Here is a 23761-nt window from a genome sequence, read left to right as displayed (position 1 = left end):
GCAATGTCAGTTGATCCAGATCACTTAGTTCATTGGTGAACAAGGGAGGTTCATCTTCCCAAGTCTCGATACCAAATAATTTGGCATTCAGCTTCATGATTGCACCAAGAAACTTGGCAGTTTGCTCTTCAGTAACATCCTCATTCTCTTCAGAAGAGGAATACTCATCAGAGCTCATAAATGGCATAAGGAGGTTCAATGGAATCTCTATGGTCTCTATATGAGTCTCAGATTCCTTTGGTTCCTCAGAGGGAAACTCCTTATTGATCACTGGACGTCCCAGGAGGTCTTTCCCCTTGGGATTCACGTCTTCTCCTTCCCTTACAGGTTCGGCCATGATGCTTATGTCAATGGCCTTGCACTCTCCTTTTGGATTCTCTTCTGTATTGCTTGGGAGAGTACTAGGAGGGATTTCAGTGATCCTTTTACTCAGCTGGCCCACTTGTGCTTCCAAATTTCTAATGGAAGACCTTGTTTCATTCATGAAACTCACAGTGGCCTTAGATAGATCAGAGACTAAGTTTGCTAAGCTAGATGGATTCTGCTCAGAATTCTCTGTTTGTTGCTAAGTGGATGATGGAAAAGGCTTGCTATTGCTAAACCTGTTTCTTCCACCATTATTAAAGCCTTGTTGAGGCCTTTGATCCTTCTATGAGAAATTTGGATGATTTTTCCATGATGAGTTATAGGTGTTTCCATATGGTTCACCCATGTAATTTACCTCTGCTATTGTAGGGTTCTCAGGATCATAAGCTCCTTCTTCATAAGAAGCCTCTTGAGTACTGTTGGATGCAGCTTGCGTTCCATTCAGACTCTGAGAAATCATCTTGACTTGCTGAGTCAATATTTTGTTCTGAGCCAATATGGCATTCAGAGTATCAATTTCAAGAACTCCCTTCTTCATAGGCGTCCCATTACTCACAGGATTCCTCTCAGAAGTGTACATGAACTGGTTATTAGCAACCATGTCAATGAGTTCTTGAGCTTCTGCAGGCGTTTTCTTTAGGTGAATGGATCCACCTGCAGAAGTATCCAATGACATCTTTGAAAACTCAGACAGACTATCATAGAATATATCCAGGATGGTCCATTCTGAAAGCATGTCAGAAAGACACTTTTTGGTTAGTCCTTTGTATCTCTCCCAAGCTTCATAGAGGGATTCACCTTCTTTCTGTCTGAATGTTTGAACATCCACTCTAAGCTTGCTCAGCTTTTGAGGAGGAAAGAACTTGGCTAAGAAAGCCTTGACCAGCTTATCCCAAGAGTTCAGGCTATCTCTGGGTTGAGAGTCCAACCACACTCTAGCTCTGTCTCTTACAGCAAAAGGGAAAAGCATGAGCCTGTAGACTTCAGGATCTACTCCATTAGTCTTAACAGTATCACAGATCTGCAAGAATTCAGTTAAGAACTGAAAGGGATCTTCAGATGGAAGTCCATGAAACTTGCAGTTTTGTTGCATTAGAGAAACTAGCTGAGGTTTCAGCTCAAAGTTGTTTGCTCCAATGGCAGGAATGGAGATGTTTCTTCCATGTAAATTGGAATTAGGTGCAGTAAAGTCACCAAGCATTCTCCTTGCATTATTATTATTTTCGGCTGCCATCTCCTCTTCTTGTTTGAAAATTTCTGAAAGGTTATCTCTGGATTGTTGTAATTTAGCTTCTCTTAGTTTCCTTTTCAGAGTCCTTTCAGGTTCTGGATCTGCTTCAACAAGAATGTTCTTGTCCTTGCTCCTGCTCATATGACAAAGAAGATGGCACAGAAAAATAATAATAATAACAGGGATCCTTTATACCACAGTATAGAGGTCCTTATGTAAGTGGAAGAAACACAAGGGCGAGGAGAGCAGAGATGTGAGATGACGAGATGTTAGTAGATGAATAAATAATTAGAATGAGATGAGAGTGGGAGAATTTCGAAAAATATTTTTTTGAAAAAGAGTTAGTGATTTTCGAAAATAGTTTTTGAAAGAGGTTAGTAATTTTTGAAAATTTTTAAAATCAAAGATTAAAATAATTAGTTAATTAAAAAGAATTTTTGAAAAAGAGGGAGATATTTTCGAAAATTAGAGAGAGAGAGTTAGTTAGGTGGTTTTGAAAAAGATAAGAGACAAACAAAAAGTTAGTTAGTTAGTTGAAACAAATTTTGAAAATCAATTTTGAAAAGATAAGAAGATAGGAAGTTAGAAAAGATATTTTAGAATCATATTTTGAAAAAGATAAGATAGGGAAGATATTTTTGAAAAGCTATGATTGAAATTAGTTTTGAAAAAGATGATTTTTAAAATCACAATTAATGACTTGATTCACAAGAAATCACAAGATATGATTCTAGAACTTAAAGTTTGAATCTTTCTTAACAAGTAAGCAACAAACTTGAAATTTTTGAATCAAAACATTAATTGATTATGTTATTTTCGAAAATTTGATATAAAAATAAGAAAAAGATTTTTGAAAAATATTTTTGGAATTTTCAAAAATAACTAAGAAATTTGAAAAAGATTTGATTTTTGAAAAAGATTTTGAAAAAGATGAGATTTTTAAATTGAAAATTTGATTTGACTCATAAAAACAACTAGATTTTTAAAAATTTTTGAAAAAGTCAAATCTAATTTTCGAAATTATGAGAGAAAAGAGGGAAAGATATTTTTTTTGATTTTTGAATTTTGAATGATGAGAGAGAAAAACATGAAAATGATGCAATGCATGAGATTTTTAGATCAAAACAATGAATGCATGCAAGAATGCTGTGAATGTCAAGATGAACACCAAGAACACTTTGAATGTCAAGATGAACACCAAGAACATATTTTTGAAAAATTTTTAATGCAAGGAAAACATGCAAGACACCAAACTTATAATTCTTTAATGCTTAGACACTAAGAATTCAAGAATGCATATGAAAAACAAGAAAAGACACAAAACATGCAAATGCAAAGATCAAACAAGAAGACTTACCAAGAACAACTTGAAGATCATGAAGAACACTATGAATGCATGAGAATTTTCGAAAAATGCAAGATGCACATGCAATTGACACCAAACTTATAACATGACTCAAGACTCAAACAAGAAACACAAAAATATTTTTGATTTTTATGATTTTCTAATTTTTTTTTGTATTTTTTTTCGAAAATTATTTGAAAAAGAAAAATAAGGATTCAAAACTTTTCATATGAATTCCAGGAATCTTGTACTCTTTAGTTTAAAGCTCCAATCTGAGGGTTAGACATGGCTTAATAGCCAGTCAAGCTTTAGAATGGATTTACATCCATTGAGGTGATTAGTTGAAGACCAATCCCAAAGGAGTTTGGGTATGGCTTTTCAGCCAGATAGGATTCAACATGTTACCATGAAACTCTAGAATTCATTCTTGAAAGTTTTGAAGCCATAGAATAATTTATTTTTGAAAACATTATTTTTATTATATATATATATATTTTTTTTTTCAAAAACAAAAGAAAAATTTTTTTGAAAGATTTTTGAAAAATTTTTGAAAACTTTTTGAAAAGAAAACGAAAAGAAAGTTACCCAATCTGAGCAACAAGATGAACCGTCAGTTGTCCAAACTCGAACAATCCCCGGCAACGGCGCCAAAAACTTTGTGCGCAGAAATTGTGATTACACTTTGATTATGTAAAATTCATTACTCTTTCTTTCCCTGGTAATGGCGCCAAAAACATGATGCCAATACCATGGTTCACAACTTCGCACAACTAACCAGCAAGTGCACTGGGTCGTCCAGGTAATACCTTACGTGAGTAAGGGTCGAATCCCACGGAGATTGTTGGTATGAAGCAAGCTATGGTCACCTTGTAAATCTCAGTCAGGCAGATATAAAATAGTAAAGGGGTTTTCGAAAATAATACTAAAAGAAGGATAGAAATACTTATGTAATTCATTGGGTAGAATTTCAGATAAGCGTGTAGAGATGCTTTTGTTCCTCTGAACCTCTGCTTTCCTGCTATCTTCATCCAATCAATCTTACTCCTTTCTATGGCTAGCTTTATGTAAGGATGTCACCGGTGCCAATGGCTACTTTCGATCTCTCTCGGGAAAATGATCCAAATGCTCTGTCACAGCACGGCTAATCGTCTGGAGGCATCACCTTTGTCGTTGGTTGCATCCTATTCCTCCCTGTGAAAATGGTCTGATGCGCTGTCACTGCATGGCTAATCATATGGAGGTTCTCAATCATACTGGAATAGGATTTACTATCCTTTTGCGTCTGTCACTATGCCCAGCACTCGCGAGTTTGAAGCTTGTCACAGTCATTCAATCCCAGAATCCTACTCGGAATACCACGGACAAGGTTTAGACTTTCCGGATTCTCATGAATGCCGCCATCAATCTAGCTTATACCACGAAGATCCCAATATCTCGGACTCGGTCCCCTGTATTAGTAATCTAAGAGATCCTCGTTCAATTGAAGGTAGAACGGGAGTGGTTGTCAGGCACGCGTTCATAGGGAATGATGATGATTGTCACGTTCATCACATTCAGGTTGAAGTGCGAATGAATATCTTAGAAGTGGAATAAGTTGAATTGAATAGAAAATAGTAGTACTTTGCATTAATTCTTGAGGAACAGCAGAGCTCCACACCTTAATCCATGGAGTGTAGAGACTCTACCGTTGAAAATACATAAGTGAAGGTCCAGGCATGGCCGAGAGGCCAGCCCTCTAAACGTGATCAATAGTCTCTTAAGATGAACAATGGATTAAAACTGAGACCAGAGATCTCTAATACAATAGTAAAAGGTCCTATTTATAATAAACTAGCTACTAGGGTTTACAGAAGTAAGTAATTGATGCATAAATCCACTTCCGGGCCCACTTGGTGTGTGCTTGGGCTAAGCTTGAGTGTTGCACGTGTAGAGGTCCTTCTTGGAGTTGAGCGCCAGTTTTTGTGCCAGTTTGGGCGTTGAACTCCACTTTGCAGCTTGTTTCTGGCGCTGGACGCCAGAATTGGGCAGAGAACTGGCGTTGAATGCCAGTTTGCGTCGTCTAAACTTGGGCAAAGTATGGACTATTATACATTGCTGAAAAGCCCTGGATGTCTTCTTTCCAACGCAATTGGAAGCGCGCCATTTTGAGTTCTTTAGCTCCAGAAAATCCATTTTGAGTGCAGGGAGGTCAGAATCCAACAGCATCAGCAGTCCTTCTTCAACCTCTGAATCTGATTTTTGCTCAAGTCCCTCAATTGTAGCCAGAAAATACCTGAAATCATAGAAAAACACACAAACTCATAGTAAAGTCCAGAAATGTGAATTTAACATAAAAACTAATGAAAACATCCCTAAAAGTAACTAGATCCTACTAAAAACATACTAAAAACAATGTCAAAAAGCGTATAAATTATCCGCTCATCACTACCGCATGCTAATCATCTGTTGGTTCCCACTAGCATCAGAATAGAATCCATTGATCCTTTTGCACACTGTCACTTGCGTCCAACATTCGCAGGTTTGAAGCTTGTCACAGTCATCCCTTCCCGGATCCTACTCGGAATACCACAGACAAGGTTTAGACTTTCTAGATCCCAGGAATGCTGTCAATGTTTCTAGCCTATACCACGAAGATACTAATCTCACGGACTCGGTACTTGTATTAGATATCCAAGAGAATATACTCTAGCTGTCGTCCAATGACTACGTTGAACATCATGTAGACCGCTTTGTAGTTGTCAGGCACGCGGATCTTGGCTAAGCGAGTAACGAAGATTGGGTGATTGTCATGGGTCACCCTTTCATTCTGACTTAACGGAATTAAGTATGAGAGTATATCTTGGAGAAGAAGTAGGCGTGAATTGAATAGAAAACAGTAGTAATTGCATTAATTCATGAAGAACATCAGAGCTCCACACCTTAATCTATGGGGTGTAGAAACTCCACCGTAGAAAATACATAAGTGAAAAAGGTCTAGGCCTGGCAGTGAGGCCAGCCCCTAAAACGTGTACAATGGTCTATGATAGCATTCGATATAAAATAAATCTCTAAAAGTAGTTTTTATACTAAACTAGTAACCTGGGTTTACAGAAAATGAGTAACTAAGTGCAGATAGTGCAGAAATCCACTTTTGGGGCCCACTTGGTGTGTGCTTGGGCTGAGCCTTGAGCTTTACACGTGCATAGGCTGTTCTTGGAGTTAAACGCCAGCTTTGGTATCAGTTTGGGCGTTTAACTCCAATTCTGGTGCCAGTTTGTGCGTTTTACGCCAAGATGTTTTAGGCTGTCTTTGGATGCCAGTTTGGGCCATCAAATCTCGAGTAAAGTATAAACTATTATATATTACTGGAAAGCCCAGGATGTCTACTTTATAACGCAATTGAGAGCACACCAATTGGGTGTCTATAGCTCCAGAAAATCAACTTTGAGTGCAGGAGGGTCAGAATCCAACAACATTTGTAGTCCTTTTTCAGCCTTTAAATCAGATTTTTGCTCAGGTCCCTCAATTTCAGCCAGAAAATATTTGAAATTATAGAAAAACACACAAACTCATAGTAAGGTCCAGAAATGTGATTTTTGAATAAAAACTAATAAAAATATAATAAAAAGTAGCTAAAACATGTTAAAAACTATGTAAAAACAATGCCAAAAAGGGTATAAATTATCCGCTCATCACAACATCAAACTTAAATTGTTGCTTGTCCCCAAGCAACTAAAAACAAAATAGGATAAAAAGAAGAGAAAATACAATAAATTCCAAACTTATCAATGAAGATTAGCTTTAATTAGATGAGCGAGACTTGTAGCCTTTTTGCTTCTGAACAGTTTTGGCGTCTCACTTTATCCTTTGAAGTTCAGAATGATTGGCATCCATAGGAACTTAGAATTCAAATAGTGTTATTGATTCTCTTAGTTCAGTATGTTGGTTCTTGAACACAGCTACTTTATAAGTCTTGGCTGTGACCCTAAGCATTTTGTTTTCCAATATTACCACCGGATACATAAATGCCACAGACACATAACTGGGTGAACATTTTTAGATTGTGATTCAGCTTTGCTAGAGTCCCTAGTTAGAGGTGCCCAGAGCTCTTAAACACACTCTTTTTGCTTTGGATCACGACTTTAACCACTCATTTTCAAGCTTTTCACTTGACACCTTCACGCCACAAGCACATGGTTAGGGACAGCTTGATTTAGCCGCTTAGGCTAGGATTTTATTCCTGTGGGCCCTCCTATCCATTAATGCTCAAAGCCTTGGATCCTCTTTACCCTTGCCTTTTAGTTTAAAGGGGTATTGGCTTTTTCTGCTTGCTTTTTCTTTTTCCTTCTTTTTTTTTTTGCCATTTTTTTTCGCAAGCCTTGATTTTCACTGCTTTTTCTTGCTTCAAGAATCAATTTTATGATTTTTTAGATTATCAATAACATTTCTCTTTTTCCATTATTCTTTCAAGAGCCAACAATTTTAACATTCATAAACAACAAATTCAAAAATATGCACTGTTCAATCATTCATTCAGAAAACAAAAAGTATTGCCACCACATCAAAATAGTTAAACTAATTTCAAGATATAATTCGAAACCATGCATTTCTTGTTCTTTTGCAGTTAAAAACATTTTTCATTTAAGAAAGGTGAAGGATTCATAGGACATTCATAGCTTTAAGACATAGACACTAGACACTAATGATCATATAATAAAGACACAAACATAGACAAAACATAAAGCATATATTTCGAAAAATAGAAGAATAAGAACAAGAAAATTAAAGAACGGGTCCACCTTAGTGATGGCGGCTAGTTCTTCCTCTTGAAGTTCTTATTGAGTGCTTGAGCTCCTCTATGTCTCTTCCTTGCCTTTTTTGCTCCTCTCTCATGGCTCTTTGGTCTTCTTTAATTTCATGGAGGATGATGGAATACTCTTGGTGCTCCATCCTTAGTTGCCCTATGTTGGAACTCAATTCTCCTAAGGAGGTGTTGATTTGCTCCCAGTAGTTTAATGGAGAAAAGTGCATCCTTTGAGGTATCTCAGGGATTTCTTGATGGGGAATTTTCTCATGCTCTTATTGAGGTCCATGAGTGGGCTCTCTTGTTTGCTCCATCCTCTTCTTAGTGATGGGCTTGTCCTCATCAATGAGGATGTCTTCCTCTATGACAATTCCAGCTAAATTGCATAGTGTATAGATGAGATGAGGGAAGGCTAACCTTGCCAAAGTAGAGGGCTTCTCCGCCACCTTGTAGAGTTCTAGAGGTATGATCTCATGAACTTCTACTTCCTCTTCATTCATGATGCTATGGATCATGATAGCCCGGTCTATTGTAACTTCAGACCGGTTGCTAGTAGGAATGATAGATCGTTAGATGAACTCCAACCATCCCCTAGCCATGTGTTTGAGGTCAAGCCTTCTTAGTTGAATCGGCTTGCCTCTTGAATCTCTCTTCCATTGAGCTCCTTCCACACAGATGTCCCTAAGGACTTGGTCCAACCTTTGATCAAAGTTGACCCTTCTAGTGGAAGGATGAGGATCTCCTCTCATCATTGGCAAGTTAAATGCCAACCTTATATTTTCCGGACTAAAATCCAAGTAATTCCCCCGAACCATTGTGAGCCAATTCTTTGGGTTTGGGTTCATACTTTGGTCATGGTTCCTAGTGATCCATGCATTAGCATAGAACTCTTGAACCATTAAGATTCTGACTTGTTGGATTGGGTTGGTGAGAGCTTCCCAACCTCTTCTTTGAATCTCATGTCGGATCTCCGGATATTCACTCTTTTTGAGCTTGAAGGAGACCTCAGAGATCACCTTTTTCTTGGCCACAACTTCATAGAAGTGGTCTTGATGGACCTTTGAGATGAATCTCTCCATCTCCCATGACTCAGAGGTGGAAGTAATTGCCTTCCCTTTCCTCTTTCTAGAGGTTTCTCCAGTCTTAGGTGCCATTAGTGGTTATGGAAAAATAGAAAAGCAGAGCTTTTTCCACACCAAACTTAAAAGGTTTGCTCGTCCTCGAGCAAAAGAAGAAAGAAATGAGTAGAAGAAGAAGAAATGATGGAGATGGAGGGGGGTCATGGTTTCAGCCAAGGGGGAAAGAAGTGTTTGTGATGTGTGAAAGTGAAGGTAGTGAGGAGGAGGTATTTATAGGGTAGGAGAGAGAGAGGGAATCCATGTGAGAATGGGTGGGTTTGGGAAGGAAATGGTTTGAATTTGAATGGTGAGGTAGGTGAGGTTTATGATGGATGGATGTGAGTGGTGAAGAGAATATGGGAAAGAGGGTAGGATTTGATAGGTGAAGGGTATTTGGGGAAGAGTTAATGATGGGATTGGTCAAGGGTATTTGGGAAAAAGTGTTATGGAAATGTGTGAAGAGGAGAGAAGAAGAGGTGGGGATCCTGTGGGGTCCACAGATCTTGAGGTGTTCAGGAATTTTGCTCCCTGCACCATTCTGGCATTTAAACGCCCACTGTGTGCCTATCCTGGCATTTAACGCCATCTCTGCTACCTTTCTTGGCATTAAACGCCAGTCTGCTGCCCCTTTCTAGCGTTTAACGCCAGCCAGACACCCTTTTCTGGCGTTAAACGCCAGTCTGTCTGCCATTTCTGGAGTTTAATGCCAGCCAGATGCCAGACACCCTTTTCTGGCGTTAAACGCCCAGAGTGCTGTCCATTCTGGCGTTTAACACCCAGAATGCTGCCAGGCTGGGCGTTAAACGCCCATTCTGCTATCCTTACTGGCGTTTAAATGCCAGTAAGCCTGTCCTCCAGGGTGTGCTATTTTTTATGCTATTTTTCATTTTGCTTTAGTTCTGCAGCTATTTTTATGACTTCACATGATCATCAACCTAAAGAAAACATAAAATAACAATGGAAAATAAATAAATATAATCAAATAATATTGGGTTGCCTCCCAACAAGCGCTTCTTTAATGTCAATAGCTTGACAGTGAGCTCTCAGAGAGCCTCACAGAAATTCAGAGCTTGATGATGGCCTCCCAACACCAAACTTAGAAGTTGAGTGTGTGGGGCTCTGCTTGACTCTCTATTGAGAGAAGCCTTTAATGCTTCCTCTCCATGGTTACAGAAGAAGATCATTGAGCCTTAAACACAAGGTAGTCCTCATTCAATTGAAGGACTAACTCTCCTCTGTCCACATCAATCACAGCTCTTGCTGTGGCTAGGAAGGGTCTTCCAAGGATAATGGATTCATCCTCGTCCTTCCCAGTGTCTAGGATTATGAAGTCAGCAGGGATGTAAAAGCCTTCAACCTTCACTAAGACATCCTCTACAAGTCCATAAGCCTGTTTTCTTGAATTTTCTGCCATCTCTAGTGAAATTCTTGTAGCTTGTACCTCAAAGATCCCTAGTTTCTCCATTACAGAGAGTGGCATGAGGTTTATACTTGAACCAAGGTCACACAGAGCCTTCTTAAAGGTCATGGTGCCTATGATGTAAGGTATTAAGAACTTTTCGGGATCCGGTTTCTTCTGAGGTAATTTTTGTTGAACCAAAGCTTTCAGTTCATTAATGAGCAATGGAGGTTCATCCTCCCAAATCTCATCACCAAATAACTTGGCATTCAGCTTCATGATTGCTCCTAGATACTGAGTAACTTGCTCTTCAATAATATCTTCATCCTCTTCAGAGGAAGAATACTCATCAGAGCTCATAAATGGCAACAGTAAGTTCAGTGGAATCTCTATGGTCTCTCTATGAGCCTCAGATTCCTTTGGTTCCTCAATAGGAAACTCCTTAGGGGTCAGCGGACGTCCATTGAGGTCTTCCTCACTGGAAATAACTGCCTCTTCCTCCTCTATGGGTTCGGCCATTTTGGTTATATTGACGGCCTTGCACTCTCTCTTTAGATTCTCTTTTATATTGCTTGGGAGAGTACTAGGAGGGATTTCAGTAACTTTTTTACTCAGCTGACCCACTTGTGCCTCCAAATTTCTGATGGAGGACTTTGTTTCAGTTATAAAACTAAGAGTGGTCTTAGATAGATCAGAGACTATGGTTGCTAAGTTTGAGAGGCTCTGCTTAGAATTCTCTGTCTGTTGTTGAGAAGATGATGGAAAAGGCTTACTATTGCCAAACCTATTTCTCCCACCATTATTATTATTGAAGCCTTGATTAGGCTTCTGCTGATCCTTCCATGAGAAATTAGGATGATTCCTCCATGAAGGATTATAGGTGTTTCCATAGGATTCTCCCATGTATTTCACCTCTTCCATTGCAGGATTCTCAGGGTCATAAGCTTCTTCTTCAGAGGAAGCTTCTTTAGTACTGCTGGATGCAGCTTGCATTCCAGTCAGACTTTGAGAAATTATATTGACTTGCTGAGTCAATATTTTATTCTGAGCTAGTATGGCATTCAGAGTATCAATCTCAAGGACTCCTTTCTTCTGAGTTGTCCCTTTATTCACAGGATTTCTTTCAGAACTATACATGAACAGGTTATTTGCAACCATTTCAATGAGTTTCTGGGCTTCTGCAGGCGTCTTCTTCAGATGAAGAGATCCACCAGTAGAGTGATCCAATGACATCTTGGACAATTCAGACAGACCATCATAGAATATACATAAGATGCTCCATTCTGAAAGCATGTCAGAAGGACACCTTCTGATCAATTGCTTGTATCTTTCCCAAGCTTCATAGAGGGATTCACCTTCCTTCTGTCTGAAGGTTTAGACTTCCACTCTAAGCTTGCTCAACTTTTGAGGTGGAAAGAATTTGGCCAAGAAAGCATTGACCAACTTTTCTCAAGAGTTTAGGCTTTCTTTAGGTTGTGAGTCTAACCATGTCCTAGCTCTGTCTCTTACAGCAAAGGGGAAAAGCATAAGTCTGTAGACCTCAGGATTAACCCCATTGGTCTTAACAGTGTCACAGATTTGCAAGAATTCAGCTAAAAACTGATGAGGATATTCCAATAGAAGTCCATGAAACTTGCAATTCTGCTGCATTAGAGAAACTAATTGAGGCTTAAGCTCAAAGTTTTTTGCTCCAATTGCAGGAATTGAGATACTTCTTCCATAGAAGTCAGAAGTGGGTGCAGTAAAGTCACCATGCATCTTCCTTGCATCTCCACCATTGTTGTTATTTTCGGCTGCCATGTCTTGTTCTTTTTCGAAAATTTCTGTTAGGTCCTCTCCAGAGTGTTGTGCTTTAGCTTCTCTTAGTTTCCTCTTCAGAGTCCTCTCAAGTTCTGGATCAACTTCAACAAGAATTTTCTTTATCCTTGTTTCTGCTCATATGAAAAAGAAGAGAATAGAAAAGAAGAGGAATCCTCTATGTCACAGTATAGAGATTCCTTTATTTGAGTATAAGAATAGAAGAATGAGGTAGAAGAAGAAATTCGAACACAGAGAGGGAGAGAGGGTTCGAATTATTAATTAAAAGAAAAGAAAAATATTTTTGTTTTTATTTTGATTATAAGCTAGAATTCGAAATTTAAGAAAAGAAATAAAATAAAATGGAAAACTAAATAAATTAATTAATTAAAAAGATTTTTGAAAAATTTGTTAGTTAGTTTTCGAAAATGAGAAGTGAAAAAGTAGTTAGGTGGTTTTGAAAAAGATAAGAAATAGTAAACTTTTTAAAATTAAAACAAACAAGTCAAGTGGTTAATTGAAAAAGATTTGAAAATAAGTTTTGAAAAGGTAAGAAGTTAGAAAAAGATTTTGAAATTAAGTTTTGAAAAAGATATGATTGAAATCTATTTTAAAAGAGATTTGAGAAGGAAAATAAAAAGATTTGATTTTTGAAATTAAAGTTGATTACTTGACTAACAAGAAACTAAAAGATATGATTCTAGAATTTAAAGATTGATCCTTTCTTAATAGGCAAGTAACAACTTGAAAAAATTTTACTCAAAATATTAATTGTTAACAATAAATTCAAAAATCATGGAAGAAAAATAAGAAAAAGATTTTGAAAATGAATTTTGAAGAATTTTCGAAAAACAGGAAAGAAAAATGAAAGAGATTTGATTTTGAAAAAGATTTGAAAAGATAGAATTTTTAAATTGAAATTTCGACTTGACTAACAAGAAACAATCAAATTTTAAAACTTTTTGACTAAATCAATTTAAAATTTCGGAACTTATGAGTGAAATAAGGGAAAGATATTTTTTTTTATTTTTGAATTTTTAACGAGGAGAGAGAAAAATAACAAAAAGACACAAGACATAAGAAATTGAGATCAAAACAAATAATGCATGCAAGAACACTTTGAATGTCAAGATGAACACCAAGAACACTTTGAAGATTATGATGAACATCAAGAACATAATTTTGAATTTTTTTTTTGAAAAGAAACACATGCAAGACACCAAACTTAGAAATTTTTAATGTTTAGACACTAATAGTTCGAAAATGCATATGAAAAACAAGAAAAGACACAAAATAAGAAAAACTACAGATCAAACAAGGAAAATCATCAAGAACAATTTGAAGATCAAGAAAGAACACATGATGAATTTCGAAAATTTAAAGAAAATTAAAAGCATGCAATTGACACCAAACTTAAAATTTGACACAAGACTTAAACAAGAAACACAAAATTTTTTGTTTTTATGATTTTATTAATTTTTTTTTGTAATTTTTTGAAATTTATTTTGGAAAAAGAGAATAAAGAAATTTAAAATTTTTAATAAGAATTCCAGGAATCATGCAATGTTAGTCTAAAGCTTCGGTCCAAAAATTTAGACATGGCTAAATAGCCAGCCAAGCTTTATGTGAAAAGCTTCGGTCCAAAAGATTAGACATGGCCAAATGGCTAGCCAAGGTTTAGCAGAGTATTACATACAACAGCCAAATTGATGGGAATAAAAAAGCTCATGCAATGATAAGTGAAAGCCCCAGTCCAAAAAAATTAGACATGGCTTAGCAGCCAGCCAGGCTTCACATATCATCTGAAACTCTAGAAGTCATTCTTAAAAATTCTGAAGAACAAATATATTTTTTTTTGAATTTTTGAAATTTTTTTTCGAAAATAACAAAAAATAAAAAGCTTAAACATAAAATAAAATTACCTAATCTAAGCAACAAGATAAACCGTCAGTTGTCCACACTCGAACAATCCTCGGCAACGGCGCCAAAAACTTGGTGCACAAAAATCGTGATTCACACTTTTAACATATCCGCACAACTAACCAGTAAGTGCATTGGGTCATCCAAGTAATAAACCTTATGTGAGTAAGGGTCGATCCCACGGAAATTGTCGGCTTGAAGCAAGCTATGGTCATCCTTGTAAATCTTAGTCAGGCGGATTCTAATGGTTATGAGGTTTTAATAATTAAAATATAAATAAAACATAAAATAAAATAAAGTTACTTATGTAATTCATTGGTGGAAATTTCAGATAAGCGTTTGGAGATGCTTTGTTGCTTCTGAACCTCTGCTTTCCTATTGCCTTCTTCAAACCATGCGTTACTTCCTTCCATGGCAAGTTGTAAGATCCTCTCAGTGAAAATGGTCTTCTACGGTTTCTGCACGGCTAATCAACTGTCGAATTTCTCATCTCGGATGAAAAATACCAAGTACAGCTACCGCATGGCTAATCATCTGTCGGTTCCCGCTAGCGTCGGAATAGAATCCATTGATCCTTTTGCACACTGTCACTTGCGCAAAACATTCACAGGTTTGAAGCTCGTTATAGTCATCCCTTCCCAGATCCTACTCGGAATACCACAGACAAGGTTTAGACTTTCCGGATCCCAAGAATGCTATCAATGTTTCTAGCCTATACCACGAAGATACTAATCTCACGGACTCGGTCCGTGTATTAGATATCCAAGAGAATATACTCCAGCTGTTATCCAATGACTACGTTGAACATCATGTAGACCGCTTTGTGGTTGTCAGGCACGCGGATCTTGGCTAAGCGAGTAACGAAGATTGGGTGATTGTCACGGGTCACCCCTTCATTCTGACTTAACTAAATTAAGTACGAGAGTATATCTTGGAGAAGAAATAGGCGTGAATTGAATAGAACAGCAGAGCTCCACACCTTAATCTATGGGGTGTAGAAACTCTGATGCACATAAACTAGTTATGCTACGATTTAGGAAATTGCACGATCGGCAAAATTCCTTCCGGCAAGTGCACCGGTTATCGTCAAGTAAAAACTCACAATAGAGTGAGGTCGAATCCCACAAGGATTGGTTGAGTGAGCAATTCGGATTAGAAGTGTGTTCTAGTTGAGCGGAATCAAGATTGAGATGAGAATTTGCGGAATGTAAAGTTGGCGGGAAAAGTAAATGACAAGAAATTAAAATGGCGGAATCTTAAATTGCATGAATTAAAGAGCAGAAACTAAATTGCTGAAATTAAAGGGAATGGGGGTGATTGCATGAATTTAATTGCAGGATGTAAAGAGAAAGTGGAAATCAGAATTTGGGGGATTCATTGGGTTAAAGGAGATATTGAGATCTCCGAATCAAAACATGTTTATCTCTTCCTCAAGCAATGCATTCATTGAATTTTGCTTGGCAATCTTATATGATTGGATCCCAATCCCTTGGCTCACCAATTCTCTCTAAAAATGAACAAATTCCCAATCCCTTGGTTTAAATGTTCATAAGAAGAGATGATGCTCTATCACTGATTATACCACACAATTTCATGAACCACAATTTGGTAGGATTACATGTCACAATATCCATCCAAACCCCAATCCAATTCATTGTGAGAAAGCTTCTCTAGCATGAATCCTCCATTCCTTTCCCAAGGTTCCGAAGGATTCCAATTATGGGTAGTTTCTTTCCCAAGACAACTACCCAATGGAATTAGATCGAGAAGCTTTCTAACAAAATTCAAGAGAAAAGATTGAAGAAGAAGATAAACTATTATTGATTCATTGAATTACAATAGAGCTCCCTAACCCAATGAAAGGGGGTTTAGTGAGTCATAGCTCTGAATTCAATTACAAAGAAATGAAAACTAGCTCCTGAAAAGTCTTGCTCCAACTTAAATTCTATCCTATTTATACACTTTCTATATTGAGCTTCTGTTGAGTTTCTTGGGCTTTGAGGCCTCTCCATGCTTTCCTTTTGCCTTGGGTTTATGATCCATAATCTTGATGAGGCTGTTGATCCAAATCCTGTAACATTTATTGAGCCAACTTAGTGATAATCAAATAATGACACATGACTCAATAAATTGAGATTTCAAACTCATCAATCCTTCAGGCCCAAACCCATAAACCATGATATTCAATTGGGTTTCATACCAAAGTAAGTTTAAGTTAATATTTGTGCTCAAAGACTAACTTAAATCACAATATTTTTGGCCCAGAAACCTTTTCCAAGAGTGGCGTTTAAGTTGCAGTTTAAGCTTAAACTGCAGCTTAAACGCCAGACACTTCCAGTGAGGCCTTTTGTAGAAGCACGTTTAAGCTTCAGTTTAAGGTTAAACTGAAGCTTAAACGTGGAAATGGAAGAAGGTAGCCCTGGAGAGTAATGTAGTCGAACACGTTTAAGCTTCAGTTTAAGGTTAAACTGAAGCTTAAACGTGGATAAAGGAAGGGCAGCCCTGGAGGTCGAACACGTTTAACCTCCAGTTTAAGGTTAAACTGGAGGTTAAACATGGAAAAGGAAGGAGGCATCCTGGAGGTCGAACACGTTTAACCTCCAGTTTGAGGTCAAACTGGAGGTTAAACGTGGAAGCTTAGAATGGTCGCCCTGGAGGTGTCGAACACGTTTAACCTCCAGTTTGAGGTCTAACTGGAGGTTAAACGTGGAAATGGAGAAAGCAACCCTGGAGGAAAGTTCTTGGTCGAACACGTTTAAGCTCCAGTTTGAGGTCAAACTGGAGCTTAAACGTGGAAATGGCTCCCTGGTGCTCTTCCCACTCCTGGCGTTTAACCTCCAGTTTGAGGTCAAACTGGAGGTTAAACGTGGAACTCCTCCCTGGGTGGCATACTCATTCTGGCGTTTAACCTCCAGTTTGAGGTCAAACTGGAGGTTAAACTTCATTTCCAGCATTTCTTATCCTTCATGATTTTTGGCGTTTAAGCTCCAGTTTAGGCTTAAACTGGAACTTAAACTCCACATGTGATATTCAAGCTTCCTTTATTGATTTTGTTGCTTCCTTGCCTAGCCTCTTCTTCCCTGAAATCATCCAAACAATTGCATCAAAGTCTTGCAAAATTTCATGAGAAATCTTCCATTCATAGCATTCAAGTAATATAACTAAAAACTCATGGAATTTGCATCAAAATCATACTGTTTGGATGGTTCATTGCTTTGTTACTCTTTTAACCCTTCTTGGTTACTTAAAGCTCAAGAAAATGCATAAAACAACTAAAACTAACAGAAAAATGCTAGTGAAACTAGCCTATGATGCCTTGGCATCACAACACCAAACTTAATACTTGCTTGTCCCTAAGCAAGTCTTGAATTATTTGAGAAGAAAGTATGAAACAGAAAGCAATTACATTGGCTATATTAGCAAGCATTTGAAGTTCCTCAGAAGGGTTTTATGCAGAAAGTTGCAGCATCACTTTTTCATACTTATCAGGTAAGATTATCACTTTTTCATTGCATCCATCAAACACTGCTATGGCCTCTTGTTATTTTTATGTCTTTGGCACTTTTCTCTTCTTTGTTTTTCTTTTCTTTTTCTTAGAGCTTCCTTTGCTCCTTGTTTGCTTAGTGTCATGTGTTGCACAAGCCTTTGGCATTTTCTTTTTCTTATCAGTGCACTACACATATCCACTTTAGGCATTTTAGTTCACATTTCTTCTTGAGACATTGGTGCCCAGCACCTCTTTGTGTGACTAAATGTTTTGTATTTAGGTTTCTCTTGATAATGGACTTTTGGTTGATAATCCCGGGTTAGTTAACCCAAGTTACCAAGTGTTGAAACACTCCTCAGAACCTATTCATCCAAGCATATCCTTAATACATAAACACCACAGGCATTTGTCTCAGAAGATCAAACCATTGGTGCCTAGCTTATTTTCTCAATTTTCTTGCTTTTTGGTTGCCCTTTTTCAGTGGCTTTTTCTTCTTCTTTTTCTTTCTTTTTCATGGCCAAAGACATTTATTCATCAAGATCCATAGACAGTTTTCAATTTCTACACAAAGAATGATAATTCTACACTCTAATTCCAGTGATCTGACTAAACAATCAAGCATGCATACCACCACTTAATTCTACTTGATTTGTCACTAATTTAGCCAAGTTACTTTTGTTCAACTTTTCTTTTATTTTTTTGGAAACAGAACAAGCATGGCAAGCACTTGTTTAAGAAGGTGAAGTTATATCCAAACATCTAGGCATTCACTTTATTCAAAGCAATAAACAGACACTCATACTAAAAAACAAAAGACTCATACTAAAAAAAAAAGACTCCACATAACACTTAAATGACTTATGATGAAAACAAGTTCATAAAGACAATTCACCAATTATCATTTGATTATTAAGGAACGAGACCACCTCTTATTTATTGCTTGGTTCTTCTTAATTCTTGGGATCCTGCTTCTTCTTGCTTCCTGCCTCTTTTTGACCACTTGTGCTTCCTTTGTCTTTTCTTATGAGCTTTTTCCAGAATCCAGCCTTTTTCATCGTTTCTTCCACTCCTTTTTCAAGGATCATTGCCTTGTTTATTTCTCCTTCTTTCCTCCCTTTGAAATACTCATCATAAGCTGGGAATGCTGGGTCCATCTTGTGTAGATGTTCCCCTATGTAGTTAAGCTTGATTTGCGAACTGATGTTGTAATCAGCTTGGACTGAGTATCTTGCATTCTGTAAAGTGGTGGCTTCCTTGATTGCAAAGACATTGGCATCTTGGTGTTGGCATATGTGGCTGAAGGATTCCTGTAAGTGTAAATTCTGTTCTCTTTGCAGATCCAAGAATCTTGATTCAAAGTTCCTTTGCATATCCATCATTTTTAGATGAAAGTCCTCTTGTCTCTCCTGAGACCTCATGTATTGTTGAGACATTCCTTCCATGATTTCCTGCATTCTGCTCATATCCATGGGGTCTCTGGGAATTCGTTGTCTTCTTTCAGGAGTTGCTTGCTCTTCTTGCTCTTCTTCTCTGTCTTCTCCTTCCTGTCTTTCTTGTTCTGCTTCTTGCTCGGCTTCCACTTGTTGCCCTTCTTCATTTCTTCTTCTTGTATGTCTTGGAGGAGTTGGGCCAAGAGTCATTCTGTGCGCAGTTATGGCCAATCCAGGATATAGCCAATTAGGTCTTTCATCCTCAAGTGGTACTTGGGCATCGATGCATAGTCTAATGATAGTGCTAGGGAAGTGGAGCCAGGATTCAGGGTCACTTTTCTCACTAAACTCTTGTATCTGTTCAGCAATGAGTTTATGAACTTTGATCTCCCCTCCCACCATAATGCAATGTAGCAAGATGGCTCTTTTAGGGACTATTTCTGAAGAGTTTGCAGTGGGTAGGATGGATCTCCTAACTATTGCATACCACCCTTTAGCTTCAGGTGTTAGGTCTCCCCTTCTCAAGACTCTTGGAGCCCCTCTTGTTTTTCTCACCCATTCAGCTCGGATGGCACAAAGGTCCTCAGCAATAGTTGCATAGTCAGGTTCTCCTATCATCCTTTCTTCATAACTTGCTTGGCTGAAATGTATGTTTTTCAGGCCAAGAGTTTTCATGATTGCTTTGGGACTGAAGTCAACTTCCACCCCTCTCACATAGCTTTTGTATGTGGGTTTCTTGGTTGGATCCTCCCTTACTGCATTTGCATAAAACTCTTTCACCAGGTTGATGTTGATTTTAGTGATTGGCTTAGTCAGGAGCTCCCACTTCCTCTTTTTGATCTTTTCCCAAACACCTGGGAACTCATCCTTTTCAAGGTTAAAGGGAACCTCAGCTAGTACCGTTTTAGGTCTCATCCATTCGGCTTGAATCTCATGGAAAACTGATCTGTATCTCCATGCATCGAATTCCCTGTTTTCCTCCATTGGCTGCTTGTCTTTTCTTCTTTTGTGGCTAGATGAAGCTGCCATTGGTTCTTTAGTTTTGGTAAGTGACAAGCTAAAGTTGACAAGGTGAAGCAAGAAGTGTTGTTGGAAGTGTGGTGAGGTTGTTTTCGGCAAGAGATAGTTATGCTATGATGAAGGAAAATGTGTATGAAGGAGAATTGGTGGTGTGGGGCTCGTTCCCCAAGTGGTTCTTTATAGTGCCCATAAGTGAAAAATGGACGGCTAGGGTGGTTTGTGAAGGGTGGCTTGATGGTAAATATATGAATTATGGAGAAGGACAAATTGCTTTTCATTTTCTTGGAAGTATTCTGGGTCCATTAGGTTGTACATGTACCAATCTTTTCTTGCAGAACTTCCTTTTCCCATGTGTTAGCTTCAAAGACTTGTGAACTTTCTTTTTGACCAAGCACGTACCTTCCCTTGTCTTTTTCCTCCATTTTTGTCTTTTCTTTTGTACCTGCACAAACAAACAAATTTGCTATCATTTTTCGGTCCATGTGAATTATGAATAGTATTTGCACATGTAAATCAATGCTTGTCTTTATGAGCTTATAGCCGTGACTTCTACATGTATGCACACTTATTATTTGGACACCAAACTTAGTGTTTGGTCAAGTCTCCTGATGACATGAAATCCATATTGGTTGTCCTTAATGAGTGTGCATAATTCTAATAAATCATAGTCACCTTGGCTCTTTGATTCTAAACACAGTTACTACCCTAAGTAATTGAAACCAAAGTATTAAAACATGTGAATGGTATACTTGTCATGAATTTTGAAATCCAGAGGAACTTCTTGCTTTTCATAAACTGTGTTCAAAAAGAACACCAAACTTAATGTTTGGTTGTGCACCTTGAATGAAAGATGGAATTCAATTTGAGTAAGATTTGGGAGTGCCATCAGGCACACCAAACTTAGAGACCAATTGTAATTTACATGCAAGGTTTAGTGCACTTAATCAATAGTTGTCCTGAGGATTGAAGTTCATGCATAAGAAACCATGCTTTATTAGATGTAAAGCAAAGCACTAAAGATTAAGGATACTAAAAAAAACATGGGTTGCCTCCCATGAAGCGCTTCTTTAACGTCACTAGCTTGACGGTTGTCCCTTGTTAGGGTGGATTGTAGTGCTTGACGTCTTCTCCTCTCACTATGAAAACGTCCCCACTTGATTCATTCATGACCTCTAAATGTTCCATAGAAAGAACTTTCCTGATTGTGAACACTTGAGGGAGCTGGGAAGGAATGGTTTTGAGGCCAGGTGGGATTGGCAGATAATGACTTGATATCACGTTATCTCCCGGAGAAAAACCTTCAGTGGGAATTTTCTTGTTTCTCCATCCTCTTGGCAATCTCCCTATCACTCTTCCCTTTCTCTTGAGGATTTCTTCATTGACCCTTATGTCAGGAGGATCCTTCTGATCTGTTTCCACTGATTCTTGTGGCTCTAACTCTTGCAACTCTTGTTTGCCTTCCAAGGACTGTTTTAGAGTTTCAGCTGCTGGATTACTTTCCTCCAAACACAGATGGCTACTATCATCCTTAGGCTTTTCAGGTTCTGGTTCAGGCTCAGATGCAGGTTTGAAAACTTTGAAAATGAGCTGTTCATCATGTATTCTCAGAATTAGCTCTCCTTGTTCTACATCTATGAGCGCTCTAGTAGTGGCTAGAAATGGTCTGCCCAGAATGATAGGGTGTAAGTAGCTTTCCTCCATGTCCACAATGACAAAGTCTGTGGGGAAGTAATAATCCCCCACTTTCACCAGCACATTTTCAACTACCCCTTCAGCTTGCTTCTGAGTTTTGTCAGCCAGTTGTATGATTACATCAGTGGATCTCACTTCATTCAGTTGTAGCCTCTTCATAAGAGTTAGAGGCATCACATTTATGCTCGCTCCTAGATCACAGAATCCTCTGTCAATTTTTGTTTCCCCTATGATGCAAGGGATATGAAAACTTCCTGGGTCCGTTTTCTTAGAGAGTGTGTCCTTCTTGATGAGAGCACTGCATTCTTTGTTCATTATTACCGTTTGTCCTCCCTTCAAAACTCTTTTCTTGCTCAACAATTCCTTTAAATACTTGATGTGTGTAGGCATTTGTTGGAGAATCTCAAGAAAGGGGATATTGATATGGAGAGAGTTAAATGTCTCCAAAAACCTTGAATATGTTTTCCCTTTTTCACCTCCTCCTAACCTCTGAGGAAATGGTGCTTTTGGTTGGTATGTTTCCATTGTGCCCTTTTGCAGTTCCTTGGCTTGCTCAGTTTCACTTTCCTGCTTAGCTTCCTCCACACCTTCCTTCAAGATTTCTGGCTCCTGTTCTGAGGGCCTGATTCCTTCTTCTTCTAAGACTTCCTTCAATATGGTGATGGCCTTGCATTCTTCCCATCTTACTCTCTTTTGTTCCCCTTTAGGATTCTTTTCTGTGTCACTAGGGAACACTGCAGTTGATTTGGGGGCCTGTCGAGATAGCTCTCCTACTTGAGATTCCATCCTCTTGAGTTTTTCACCATGGTTTCTTAAGGTAGTTCTCACATCATCCCTGAAGCTTTTCAATTCAATTATGTCTTGACTCATGGTTGCCATCATTCCTTCAATCCGGTTTAATTGATCTTGAAATTGTTGGTTCGGATTAGGTTGGGTAGGTTGATTATTTTGGCCATGATATGGTGGTTGAGGGTAAGTGTTTTGTGTGGCTTGGTATGATCTTTGGTTGGAGTTTTGGTATGTGGAATTGTTATGTTGGTTGTGGTTGTAAGGTTTGTGGTTTTGTGGTTGGGTTTGTTGGTTTCCCCACCCAAAGTTTGGGTGGTTTTTCCAGCCTGGGTTGTAAGTGTTGGAATGTGGATCATATGATTGCCTTTGTTGGTTTCCCACATAATTGGCCTCATCCCAATCACTTCCTTCAATGCTTACTTCCTCTTGATCTTGTGTGTGTATTGCAGCCACTTGCTTTGTTTCTAATTGCCTGGTAAGCTCTGCTAGTTGCTTGGCAAACACCTTGGTTTGGGCTAGAATTGTATCAACATGGTTCAGCTCCATGACTCCCTTAGTGTTGTGCCTTTCTGATACATAGTAGTACTCATTCTCAGCTACTGTCTCAATCACTTTAATGGCCTCTTCCACAGTCTTTTTCCTGTTCAATGAACCTCCTGATGAATGGTCTACAGCCTTCCTTGATTCATAAGAGAGTCCATCATAGAAAATATGCAATTGCACCCAATCATGGAACATGTCTGGTGGGCATTTCCTTGTCAAGTCCTTGAATCTCTCCCATGCCTCGTAGAGAGTTTCACCATCTTGTTGTCTAAAAGTTTGAACCTCAGATCGAAGCCTATTGACCTTTTGTGGGGGGTAGAAACGTGCCAGAAACTTGCTTTCCACCTCATCCCATGTTGTTAGACTCCCCCTTGGGAATGATTCCAGCCACTTAGCTGCTTTGTCCCTAAGTGAAAATGGGAACAAAAGCAGTTTATAGGCATCTTCCTGGACTCCATTGGACTTCACAGTGTCACAAATTCTCAGGAATTTTGTGAGATGTTGGTTGGGATCTTCATTAGCACTTCCACCAAATGAACAATGATTCTCCACAAGTGATATTAGCTGTGGTTTGAGTTCAAAGTTGTTGGCCTGAATGGGTGGTTTCTGGATGCTGCTACCACAATTCCCAGAGGTTGGGTTTATGTATGAACTAAGAACCCTCCTCTCAGGAATGGCATTGTTTCCATCAGCTCTCTCATGGTTGTGAACTTCTCTATCCATGTTGAGATCTAAAGCTTCCTCAAAATTGTCCTCAGATTCTCCTTCAGATTCCTCTTCTCCCACTACTCTCTTCCCTCTTGCTTCCCTTCTCAGTCTATGAAGGGTCCTCTCTGGTTCG

At 38.4% G+C, this 23761-nt stretch overlaps 3 non-coding genes across 3 annotated transcripts; all 3 read left to right on the top strand.

Moving 5' to 3' along the window:
• The first annotated feature begins 1096 nt into the window (after window positions 1-1096).
• Window positions 1097-1204, top strand: LOC148545682 (small nucleolar RNA R71). The gene has a single exon (XR_015900522.1). It is a non-coding gene; the product is annotated as a small nucleolar RNA R71 (small nucleolar RNA).
• A 10325-nt stretch (window positions 1205-11529) lies between these two features.
• LOC148545681 (small nucleolar RNA R71) lies at window positions 11530-11637 on the top strand. The gene has a single exon (XR_015900350.1). It is a non-coding gene; the product is annotated as a small nucleolar RNA R71 (small nucleolar RNA).
• An 11476-nt stretch (window positions 11638-23113) lies between these two features.
• On the top strand, window positions 23114-23217 carry LOC148545680 (small nucleolar RNA R71). The gene has a single exon (XR_015901382.1). It is a non-coding gene; the product is annotated as a small nucleolar RNA R71 (small nucleolar RNA).
• The last annotated feature ends 544 nt before the right edge of the window (window positions 23218-23761 follow it).

The sequence above is a fragment of the Arachis ipaensis genome, chromosome B9 (genome assembly GCF_059453495.1).
Source record: "Arachis ipaensis isolate K30076 ecotype BB chromosome B9, ASM5945349v1, whole genome shotgun sequence".
NCBI classification, from domain to species: domain Eukaryota; kingdom Viridiplantae; phylum Streptophyta; class Magnoliopsida; order Fabales; family Fabaceae; genus Arachis; species Arachis ipaensis.
Note: the sequence above shows the minus strand (reverse complement) of the source record. Positions and strands in the feature narration are given on the sequence as shown.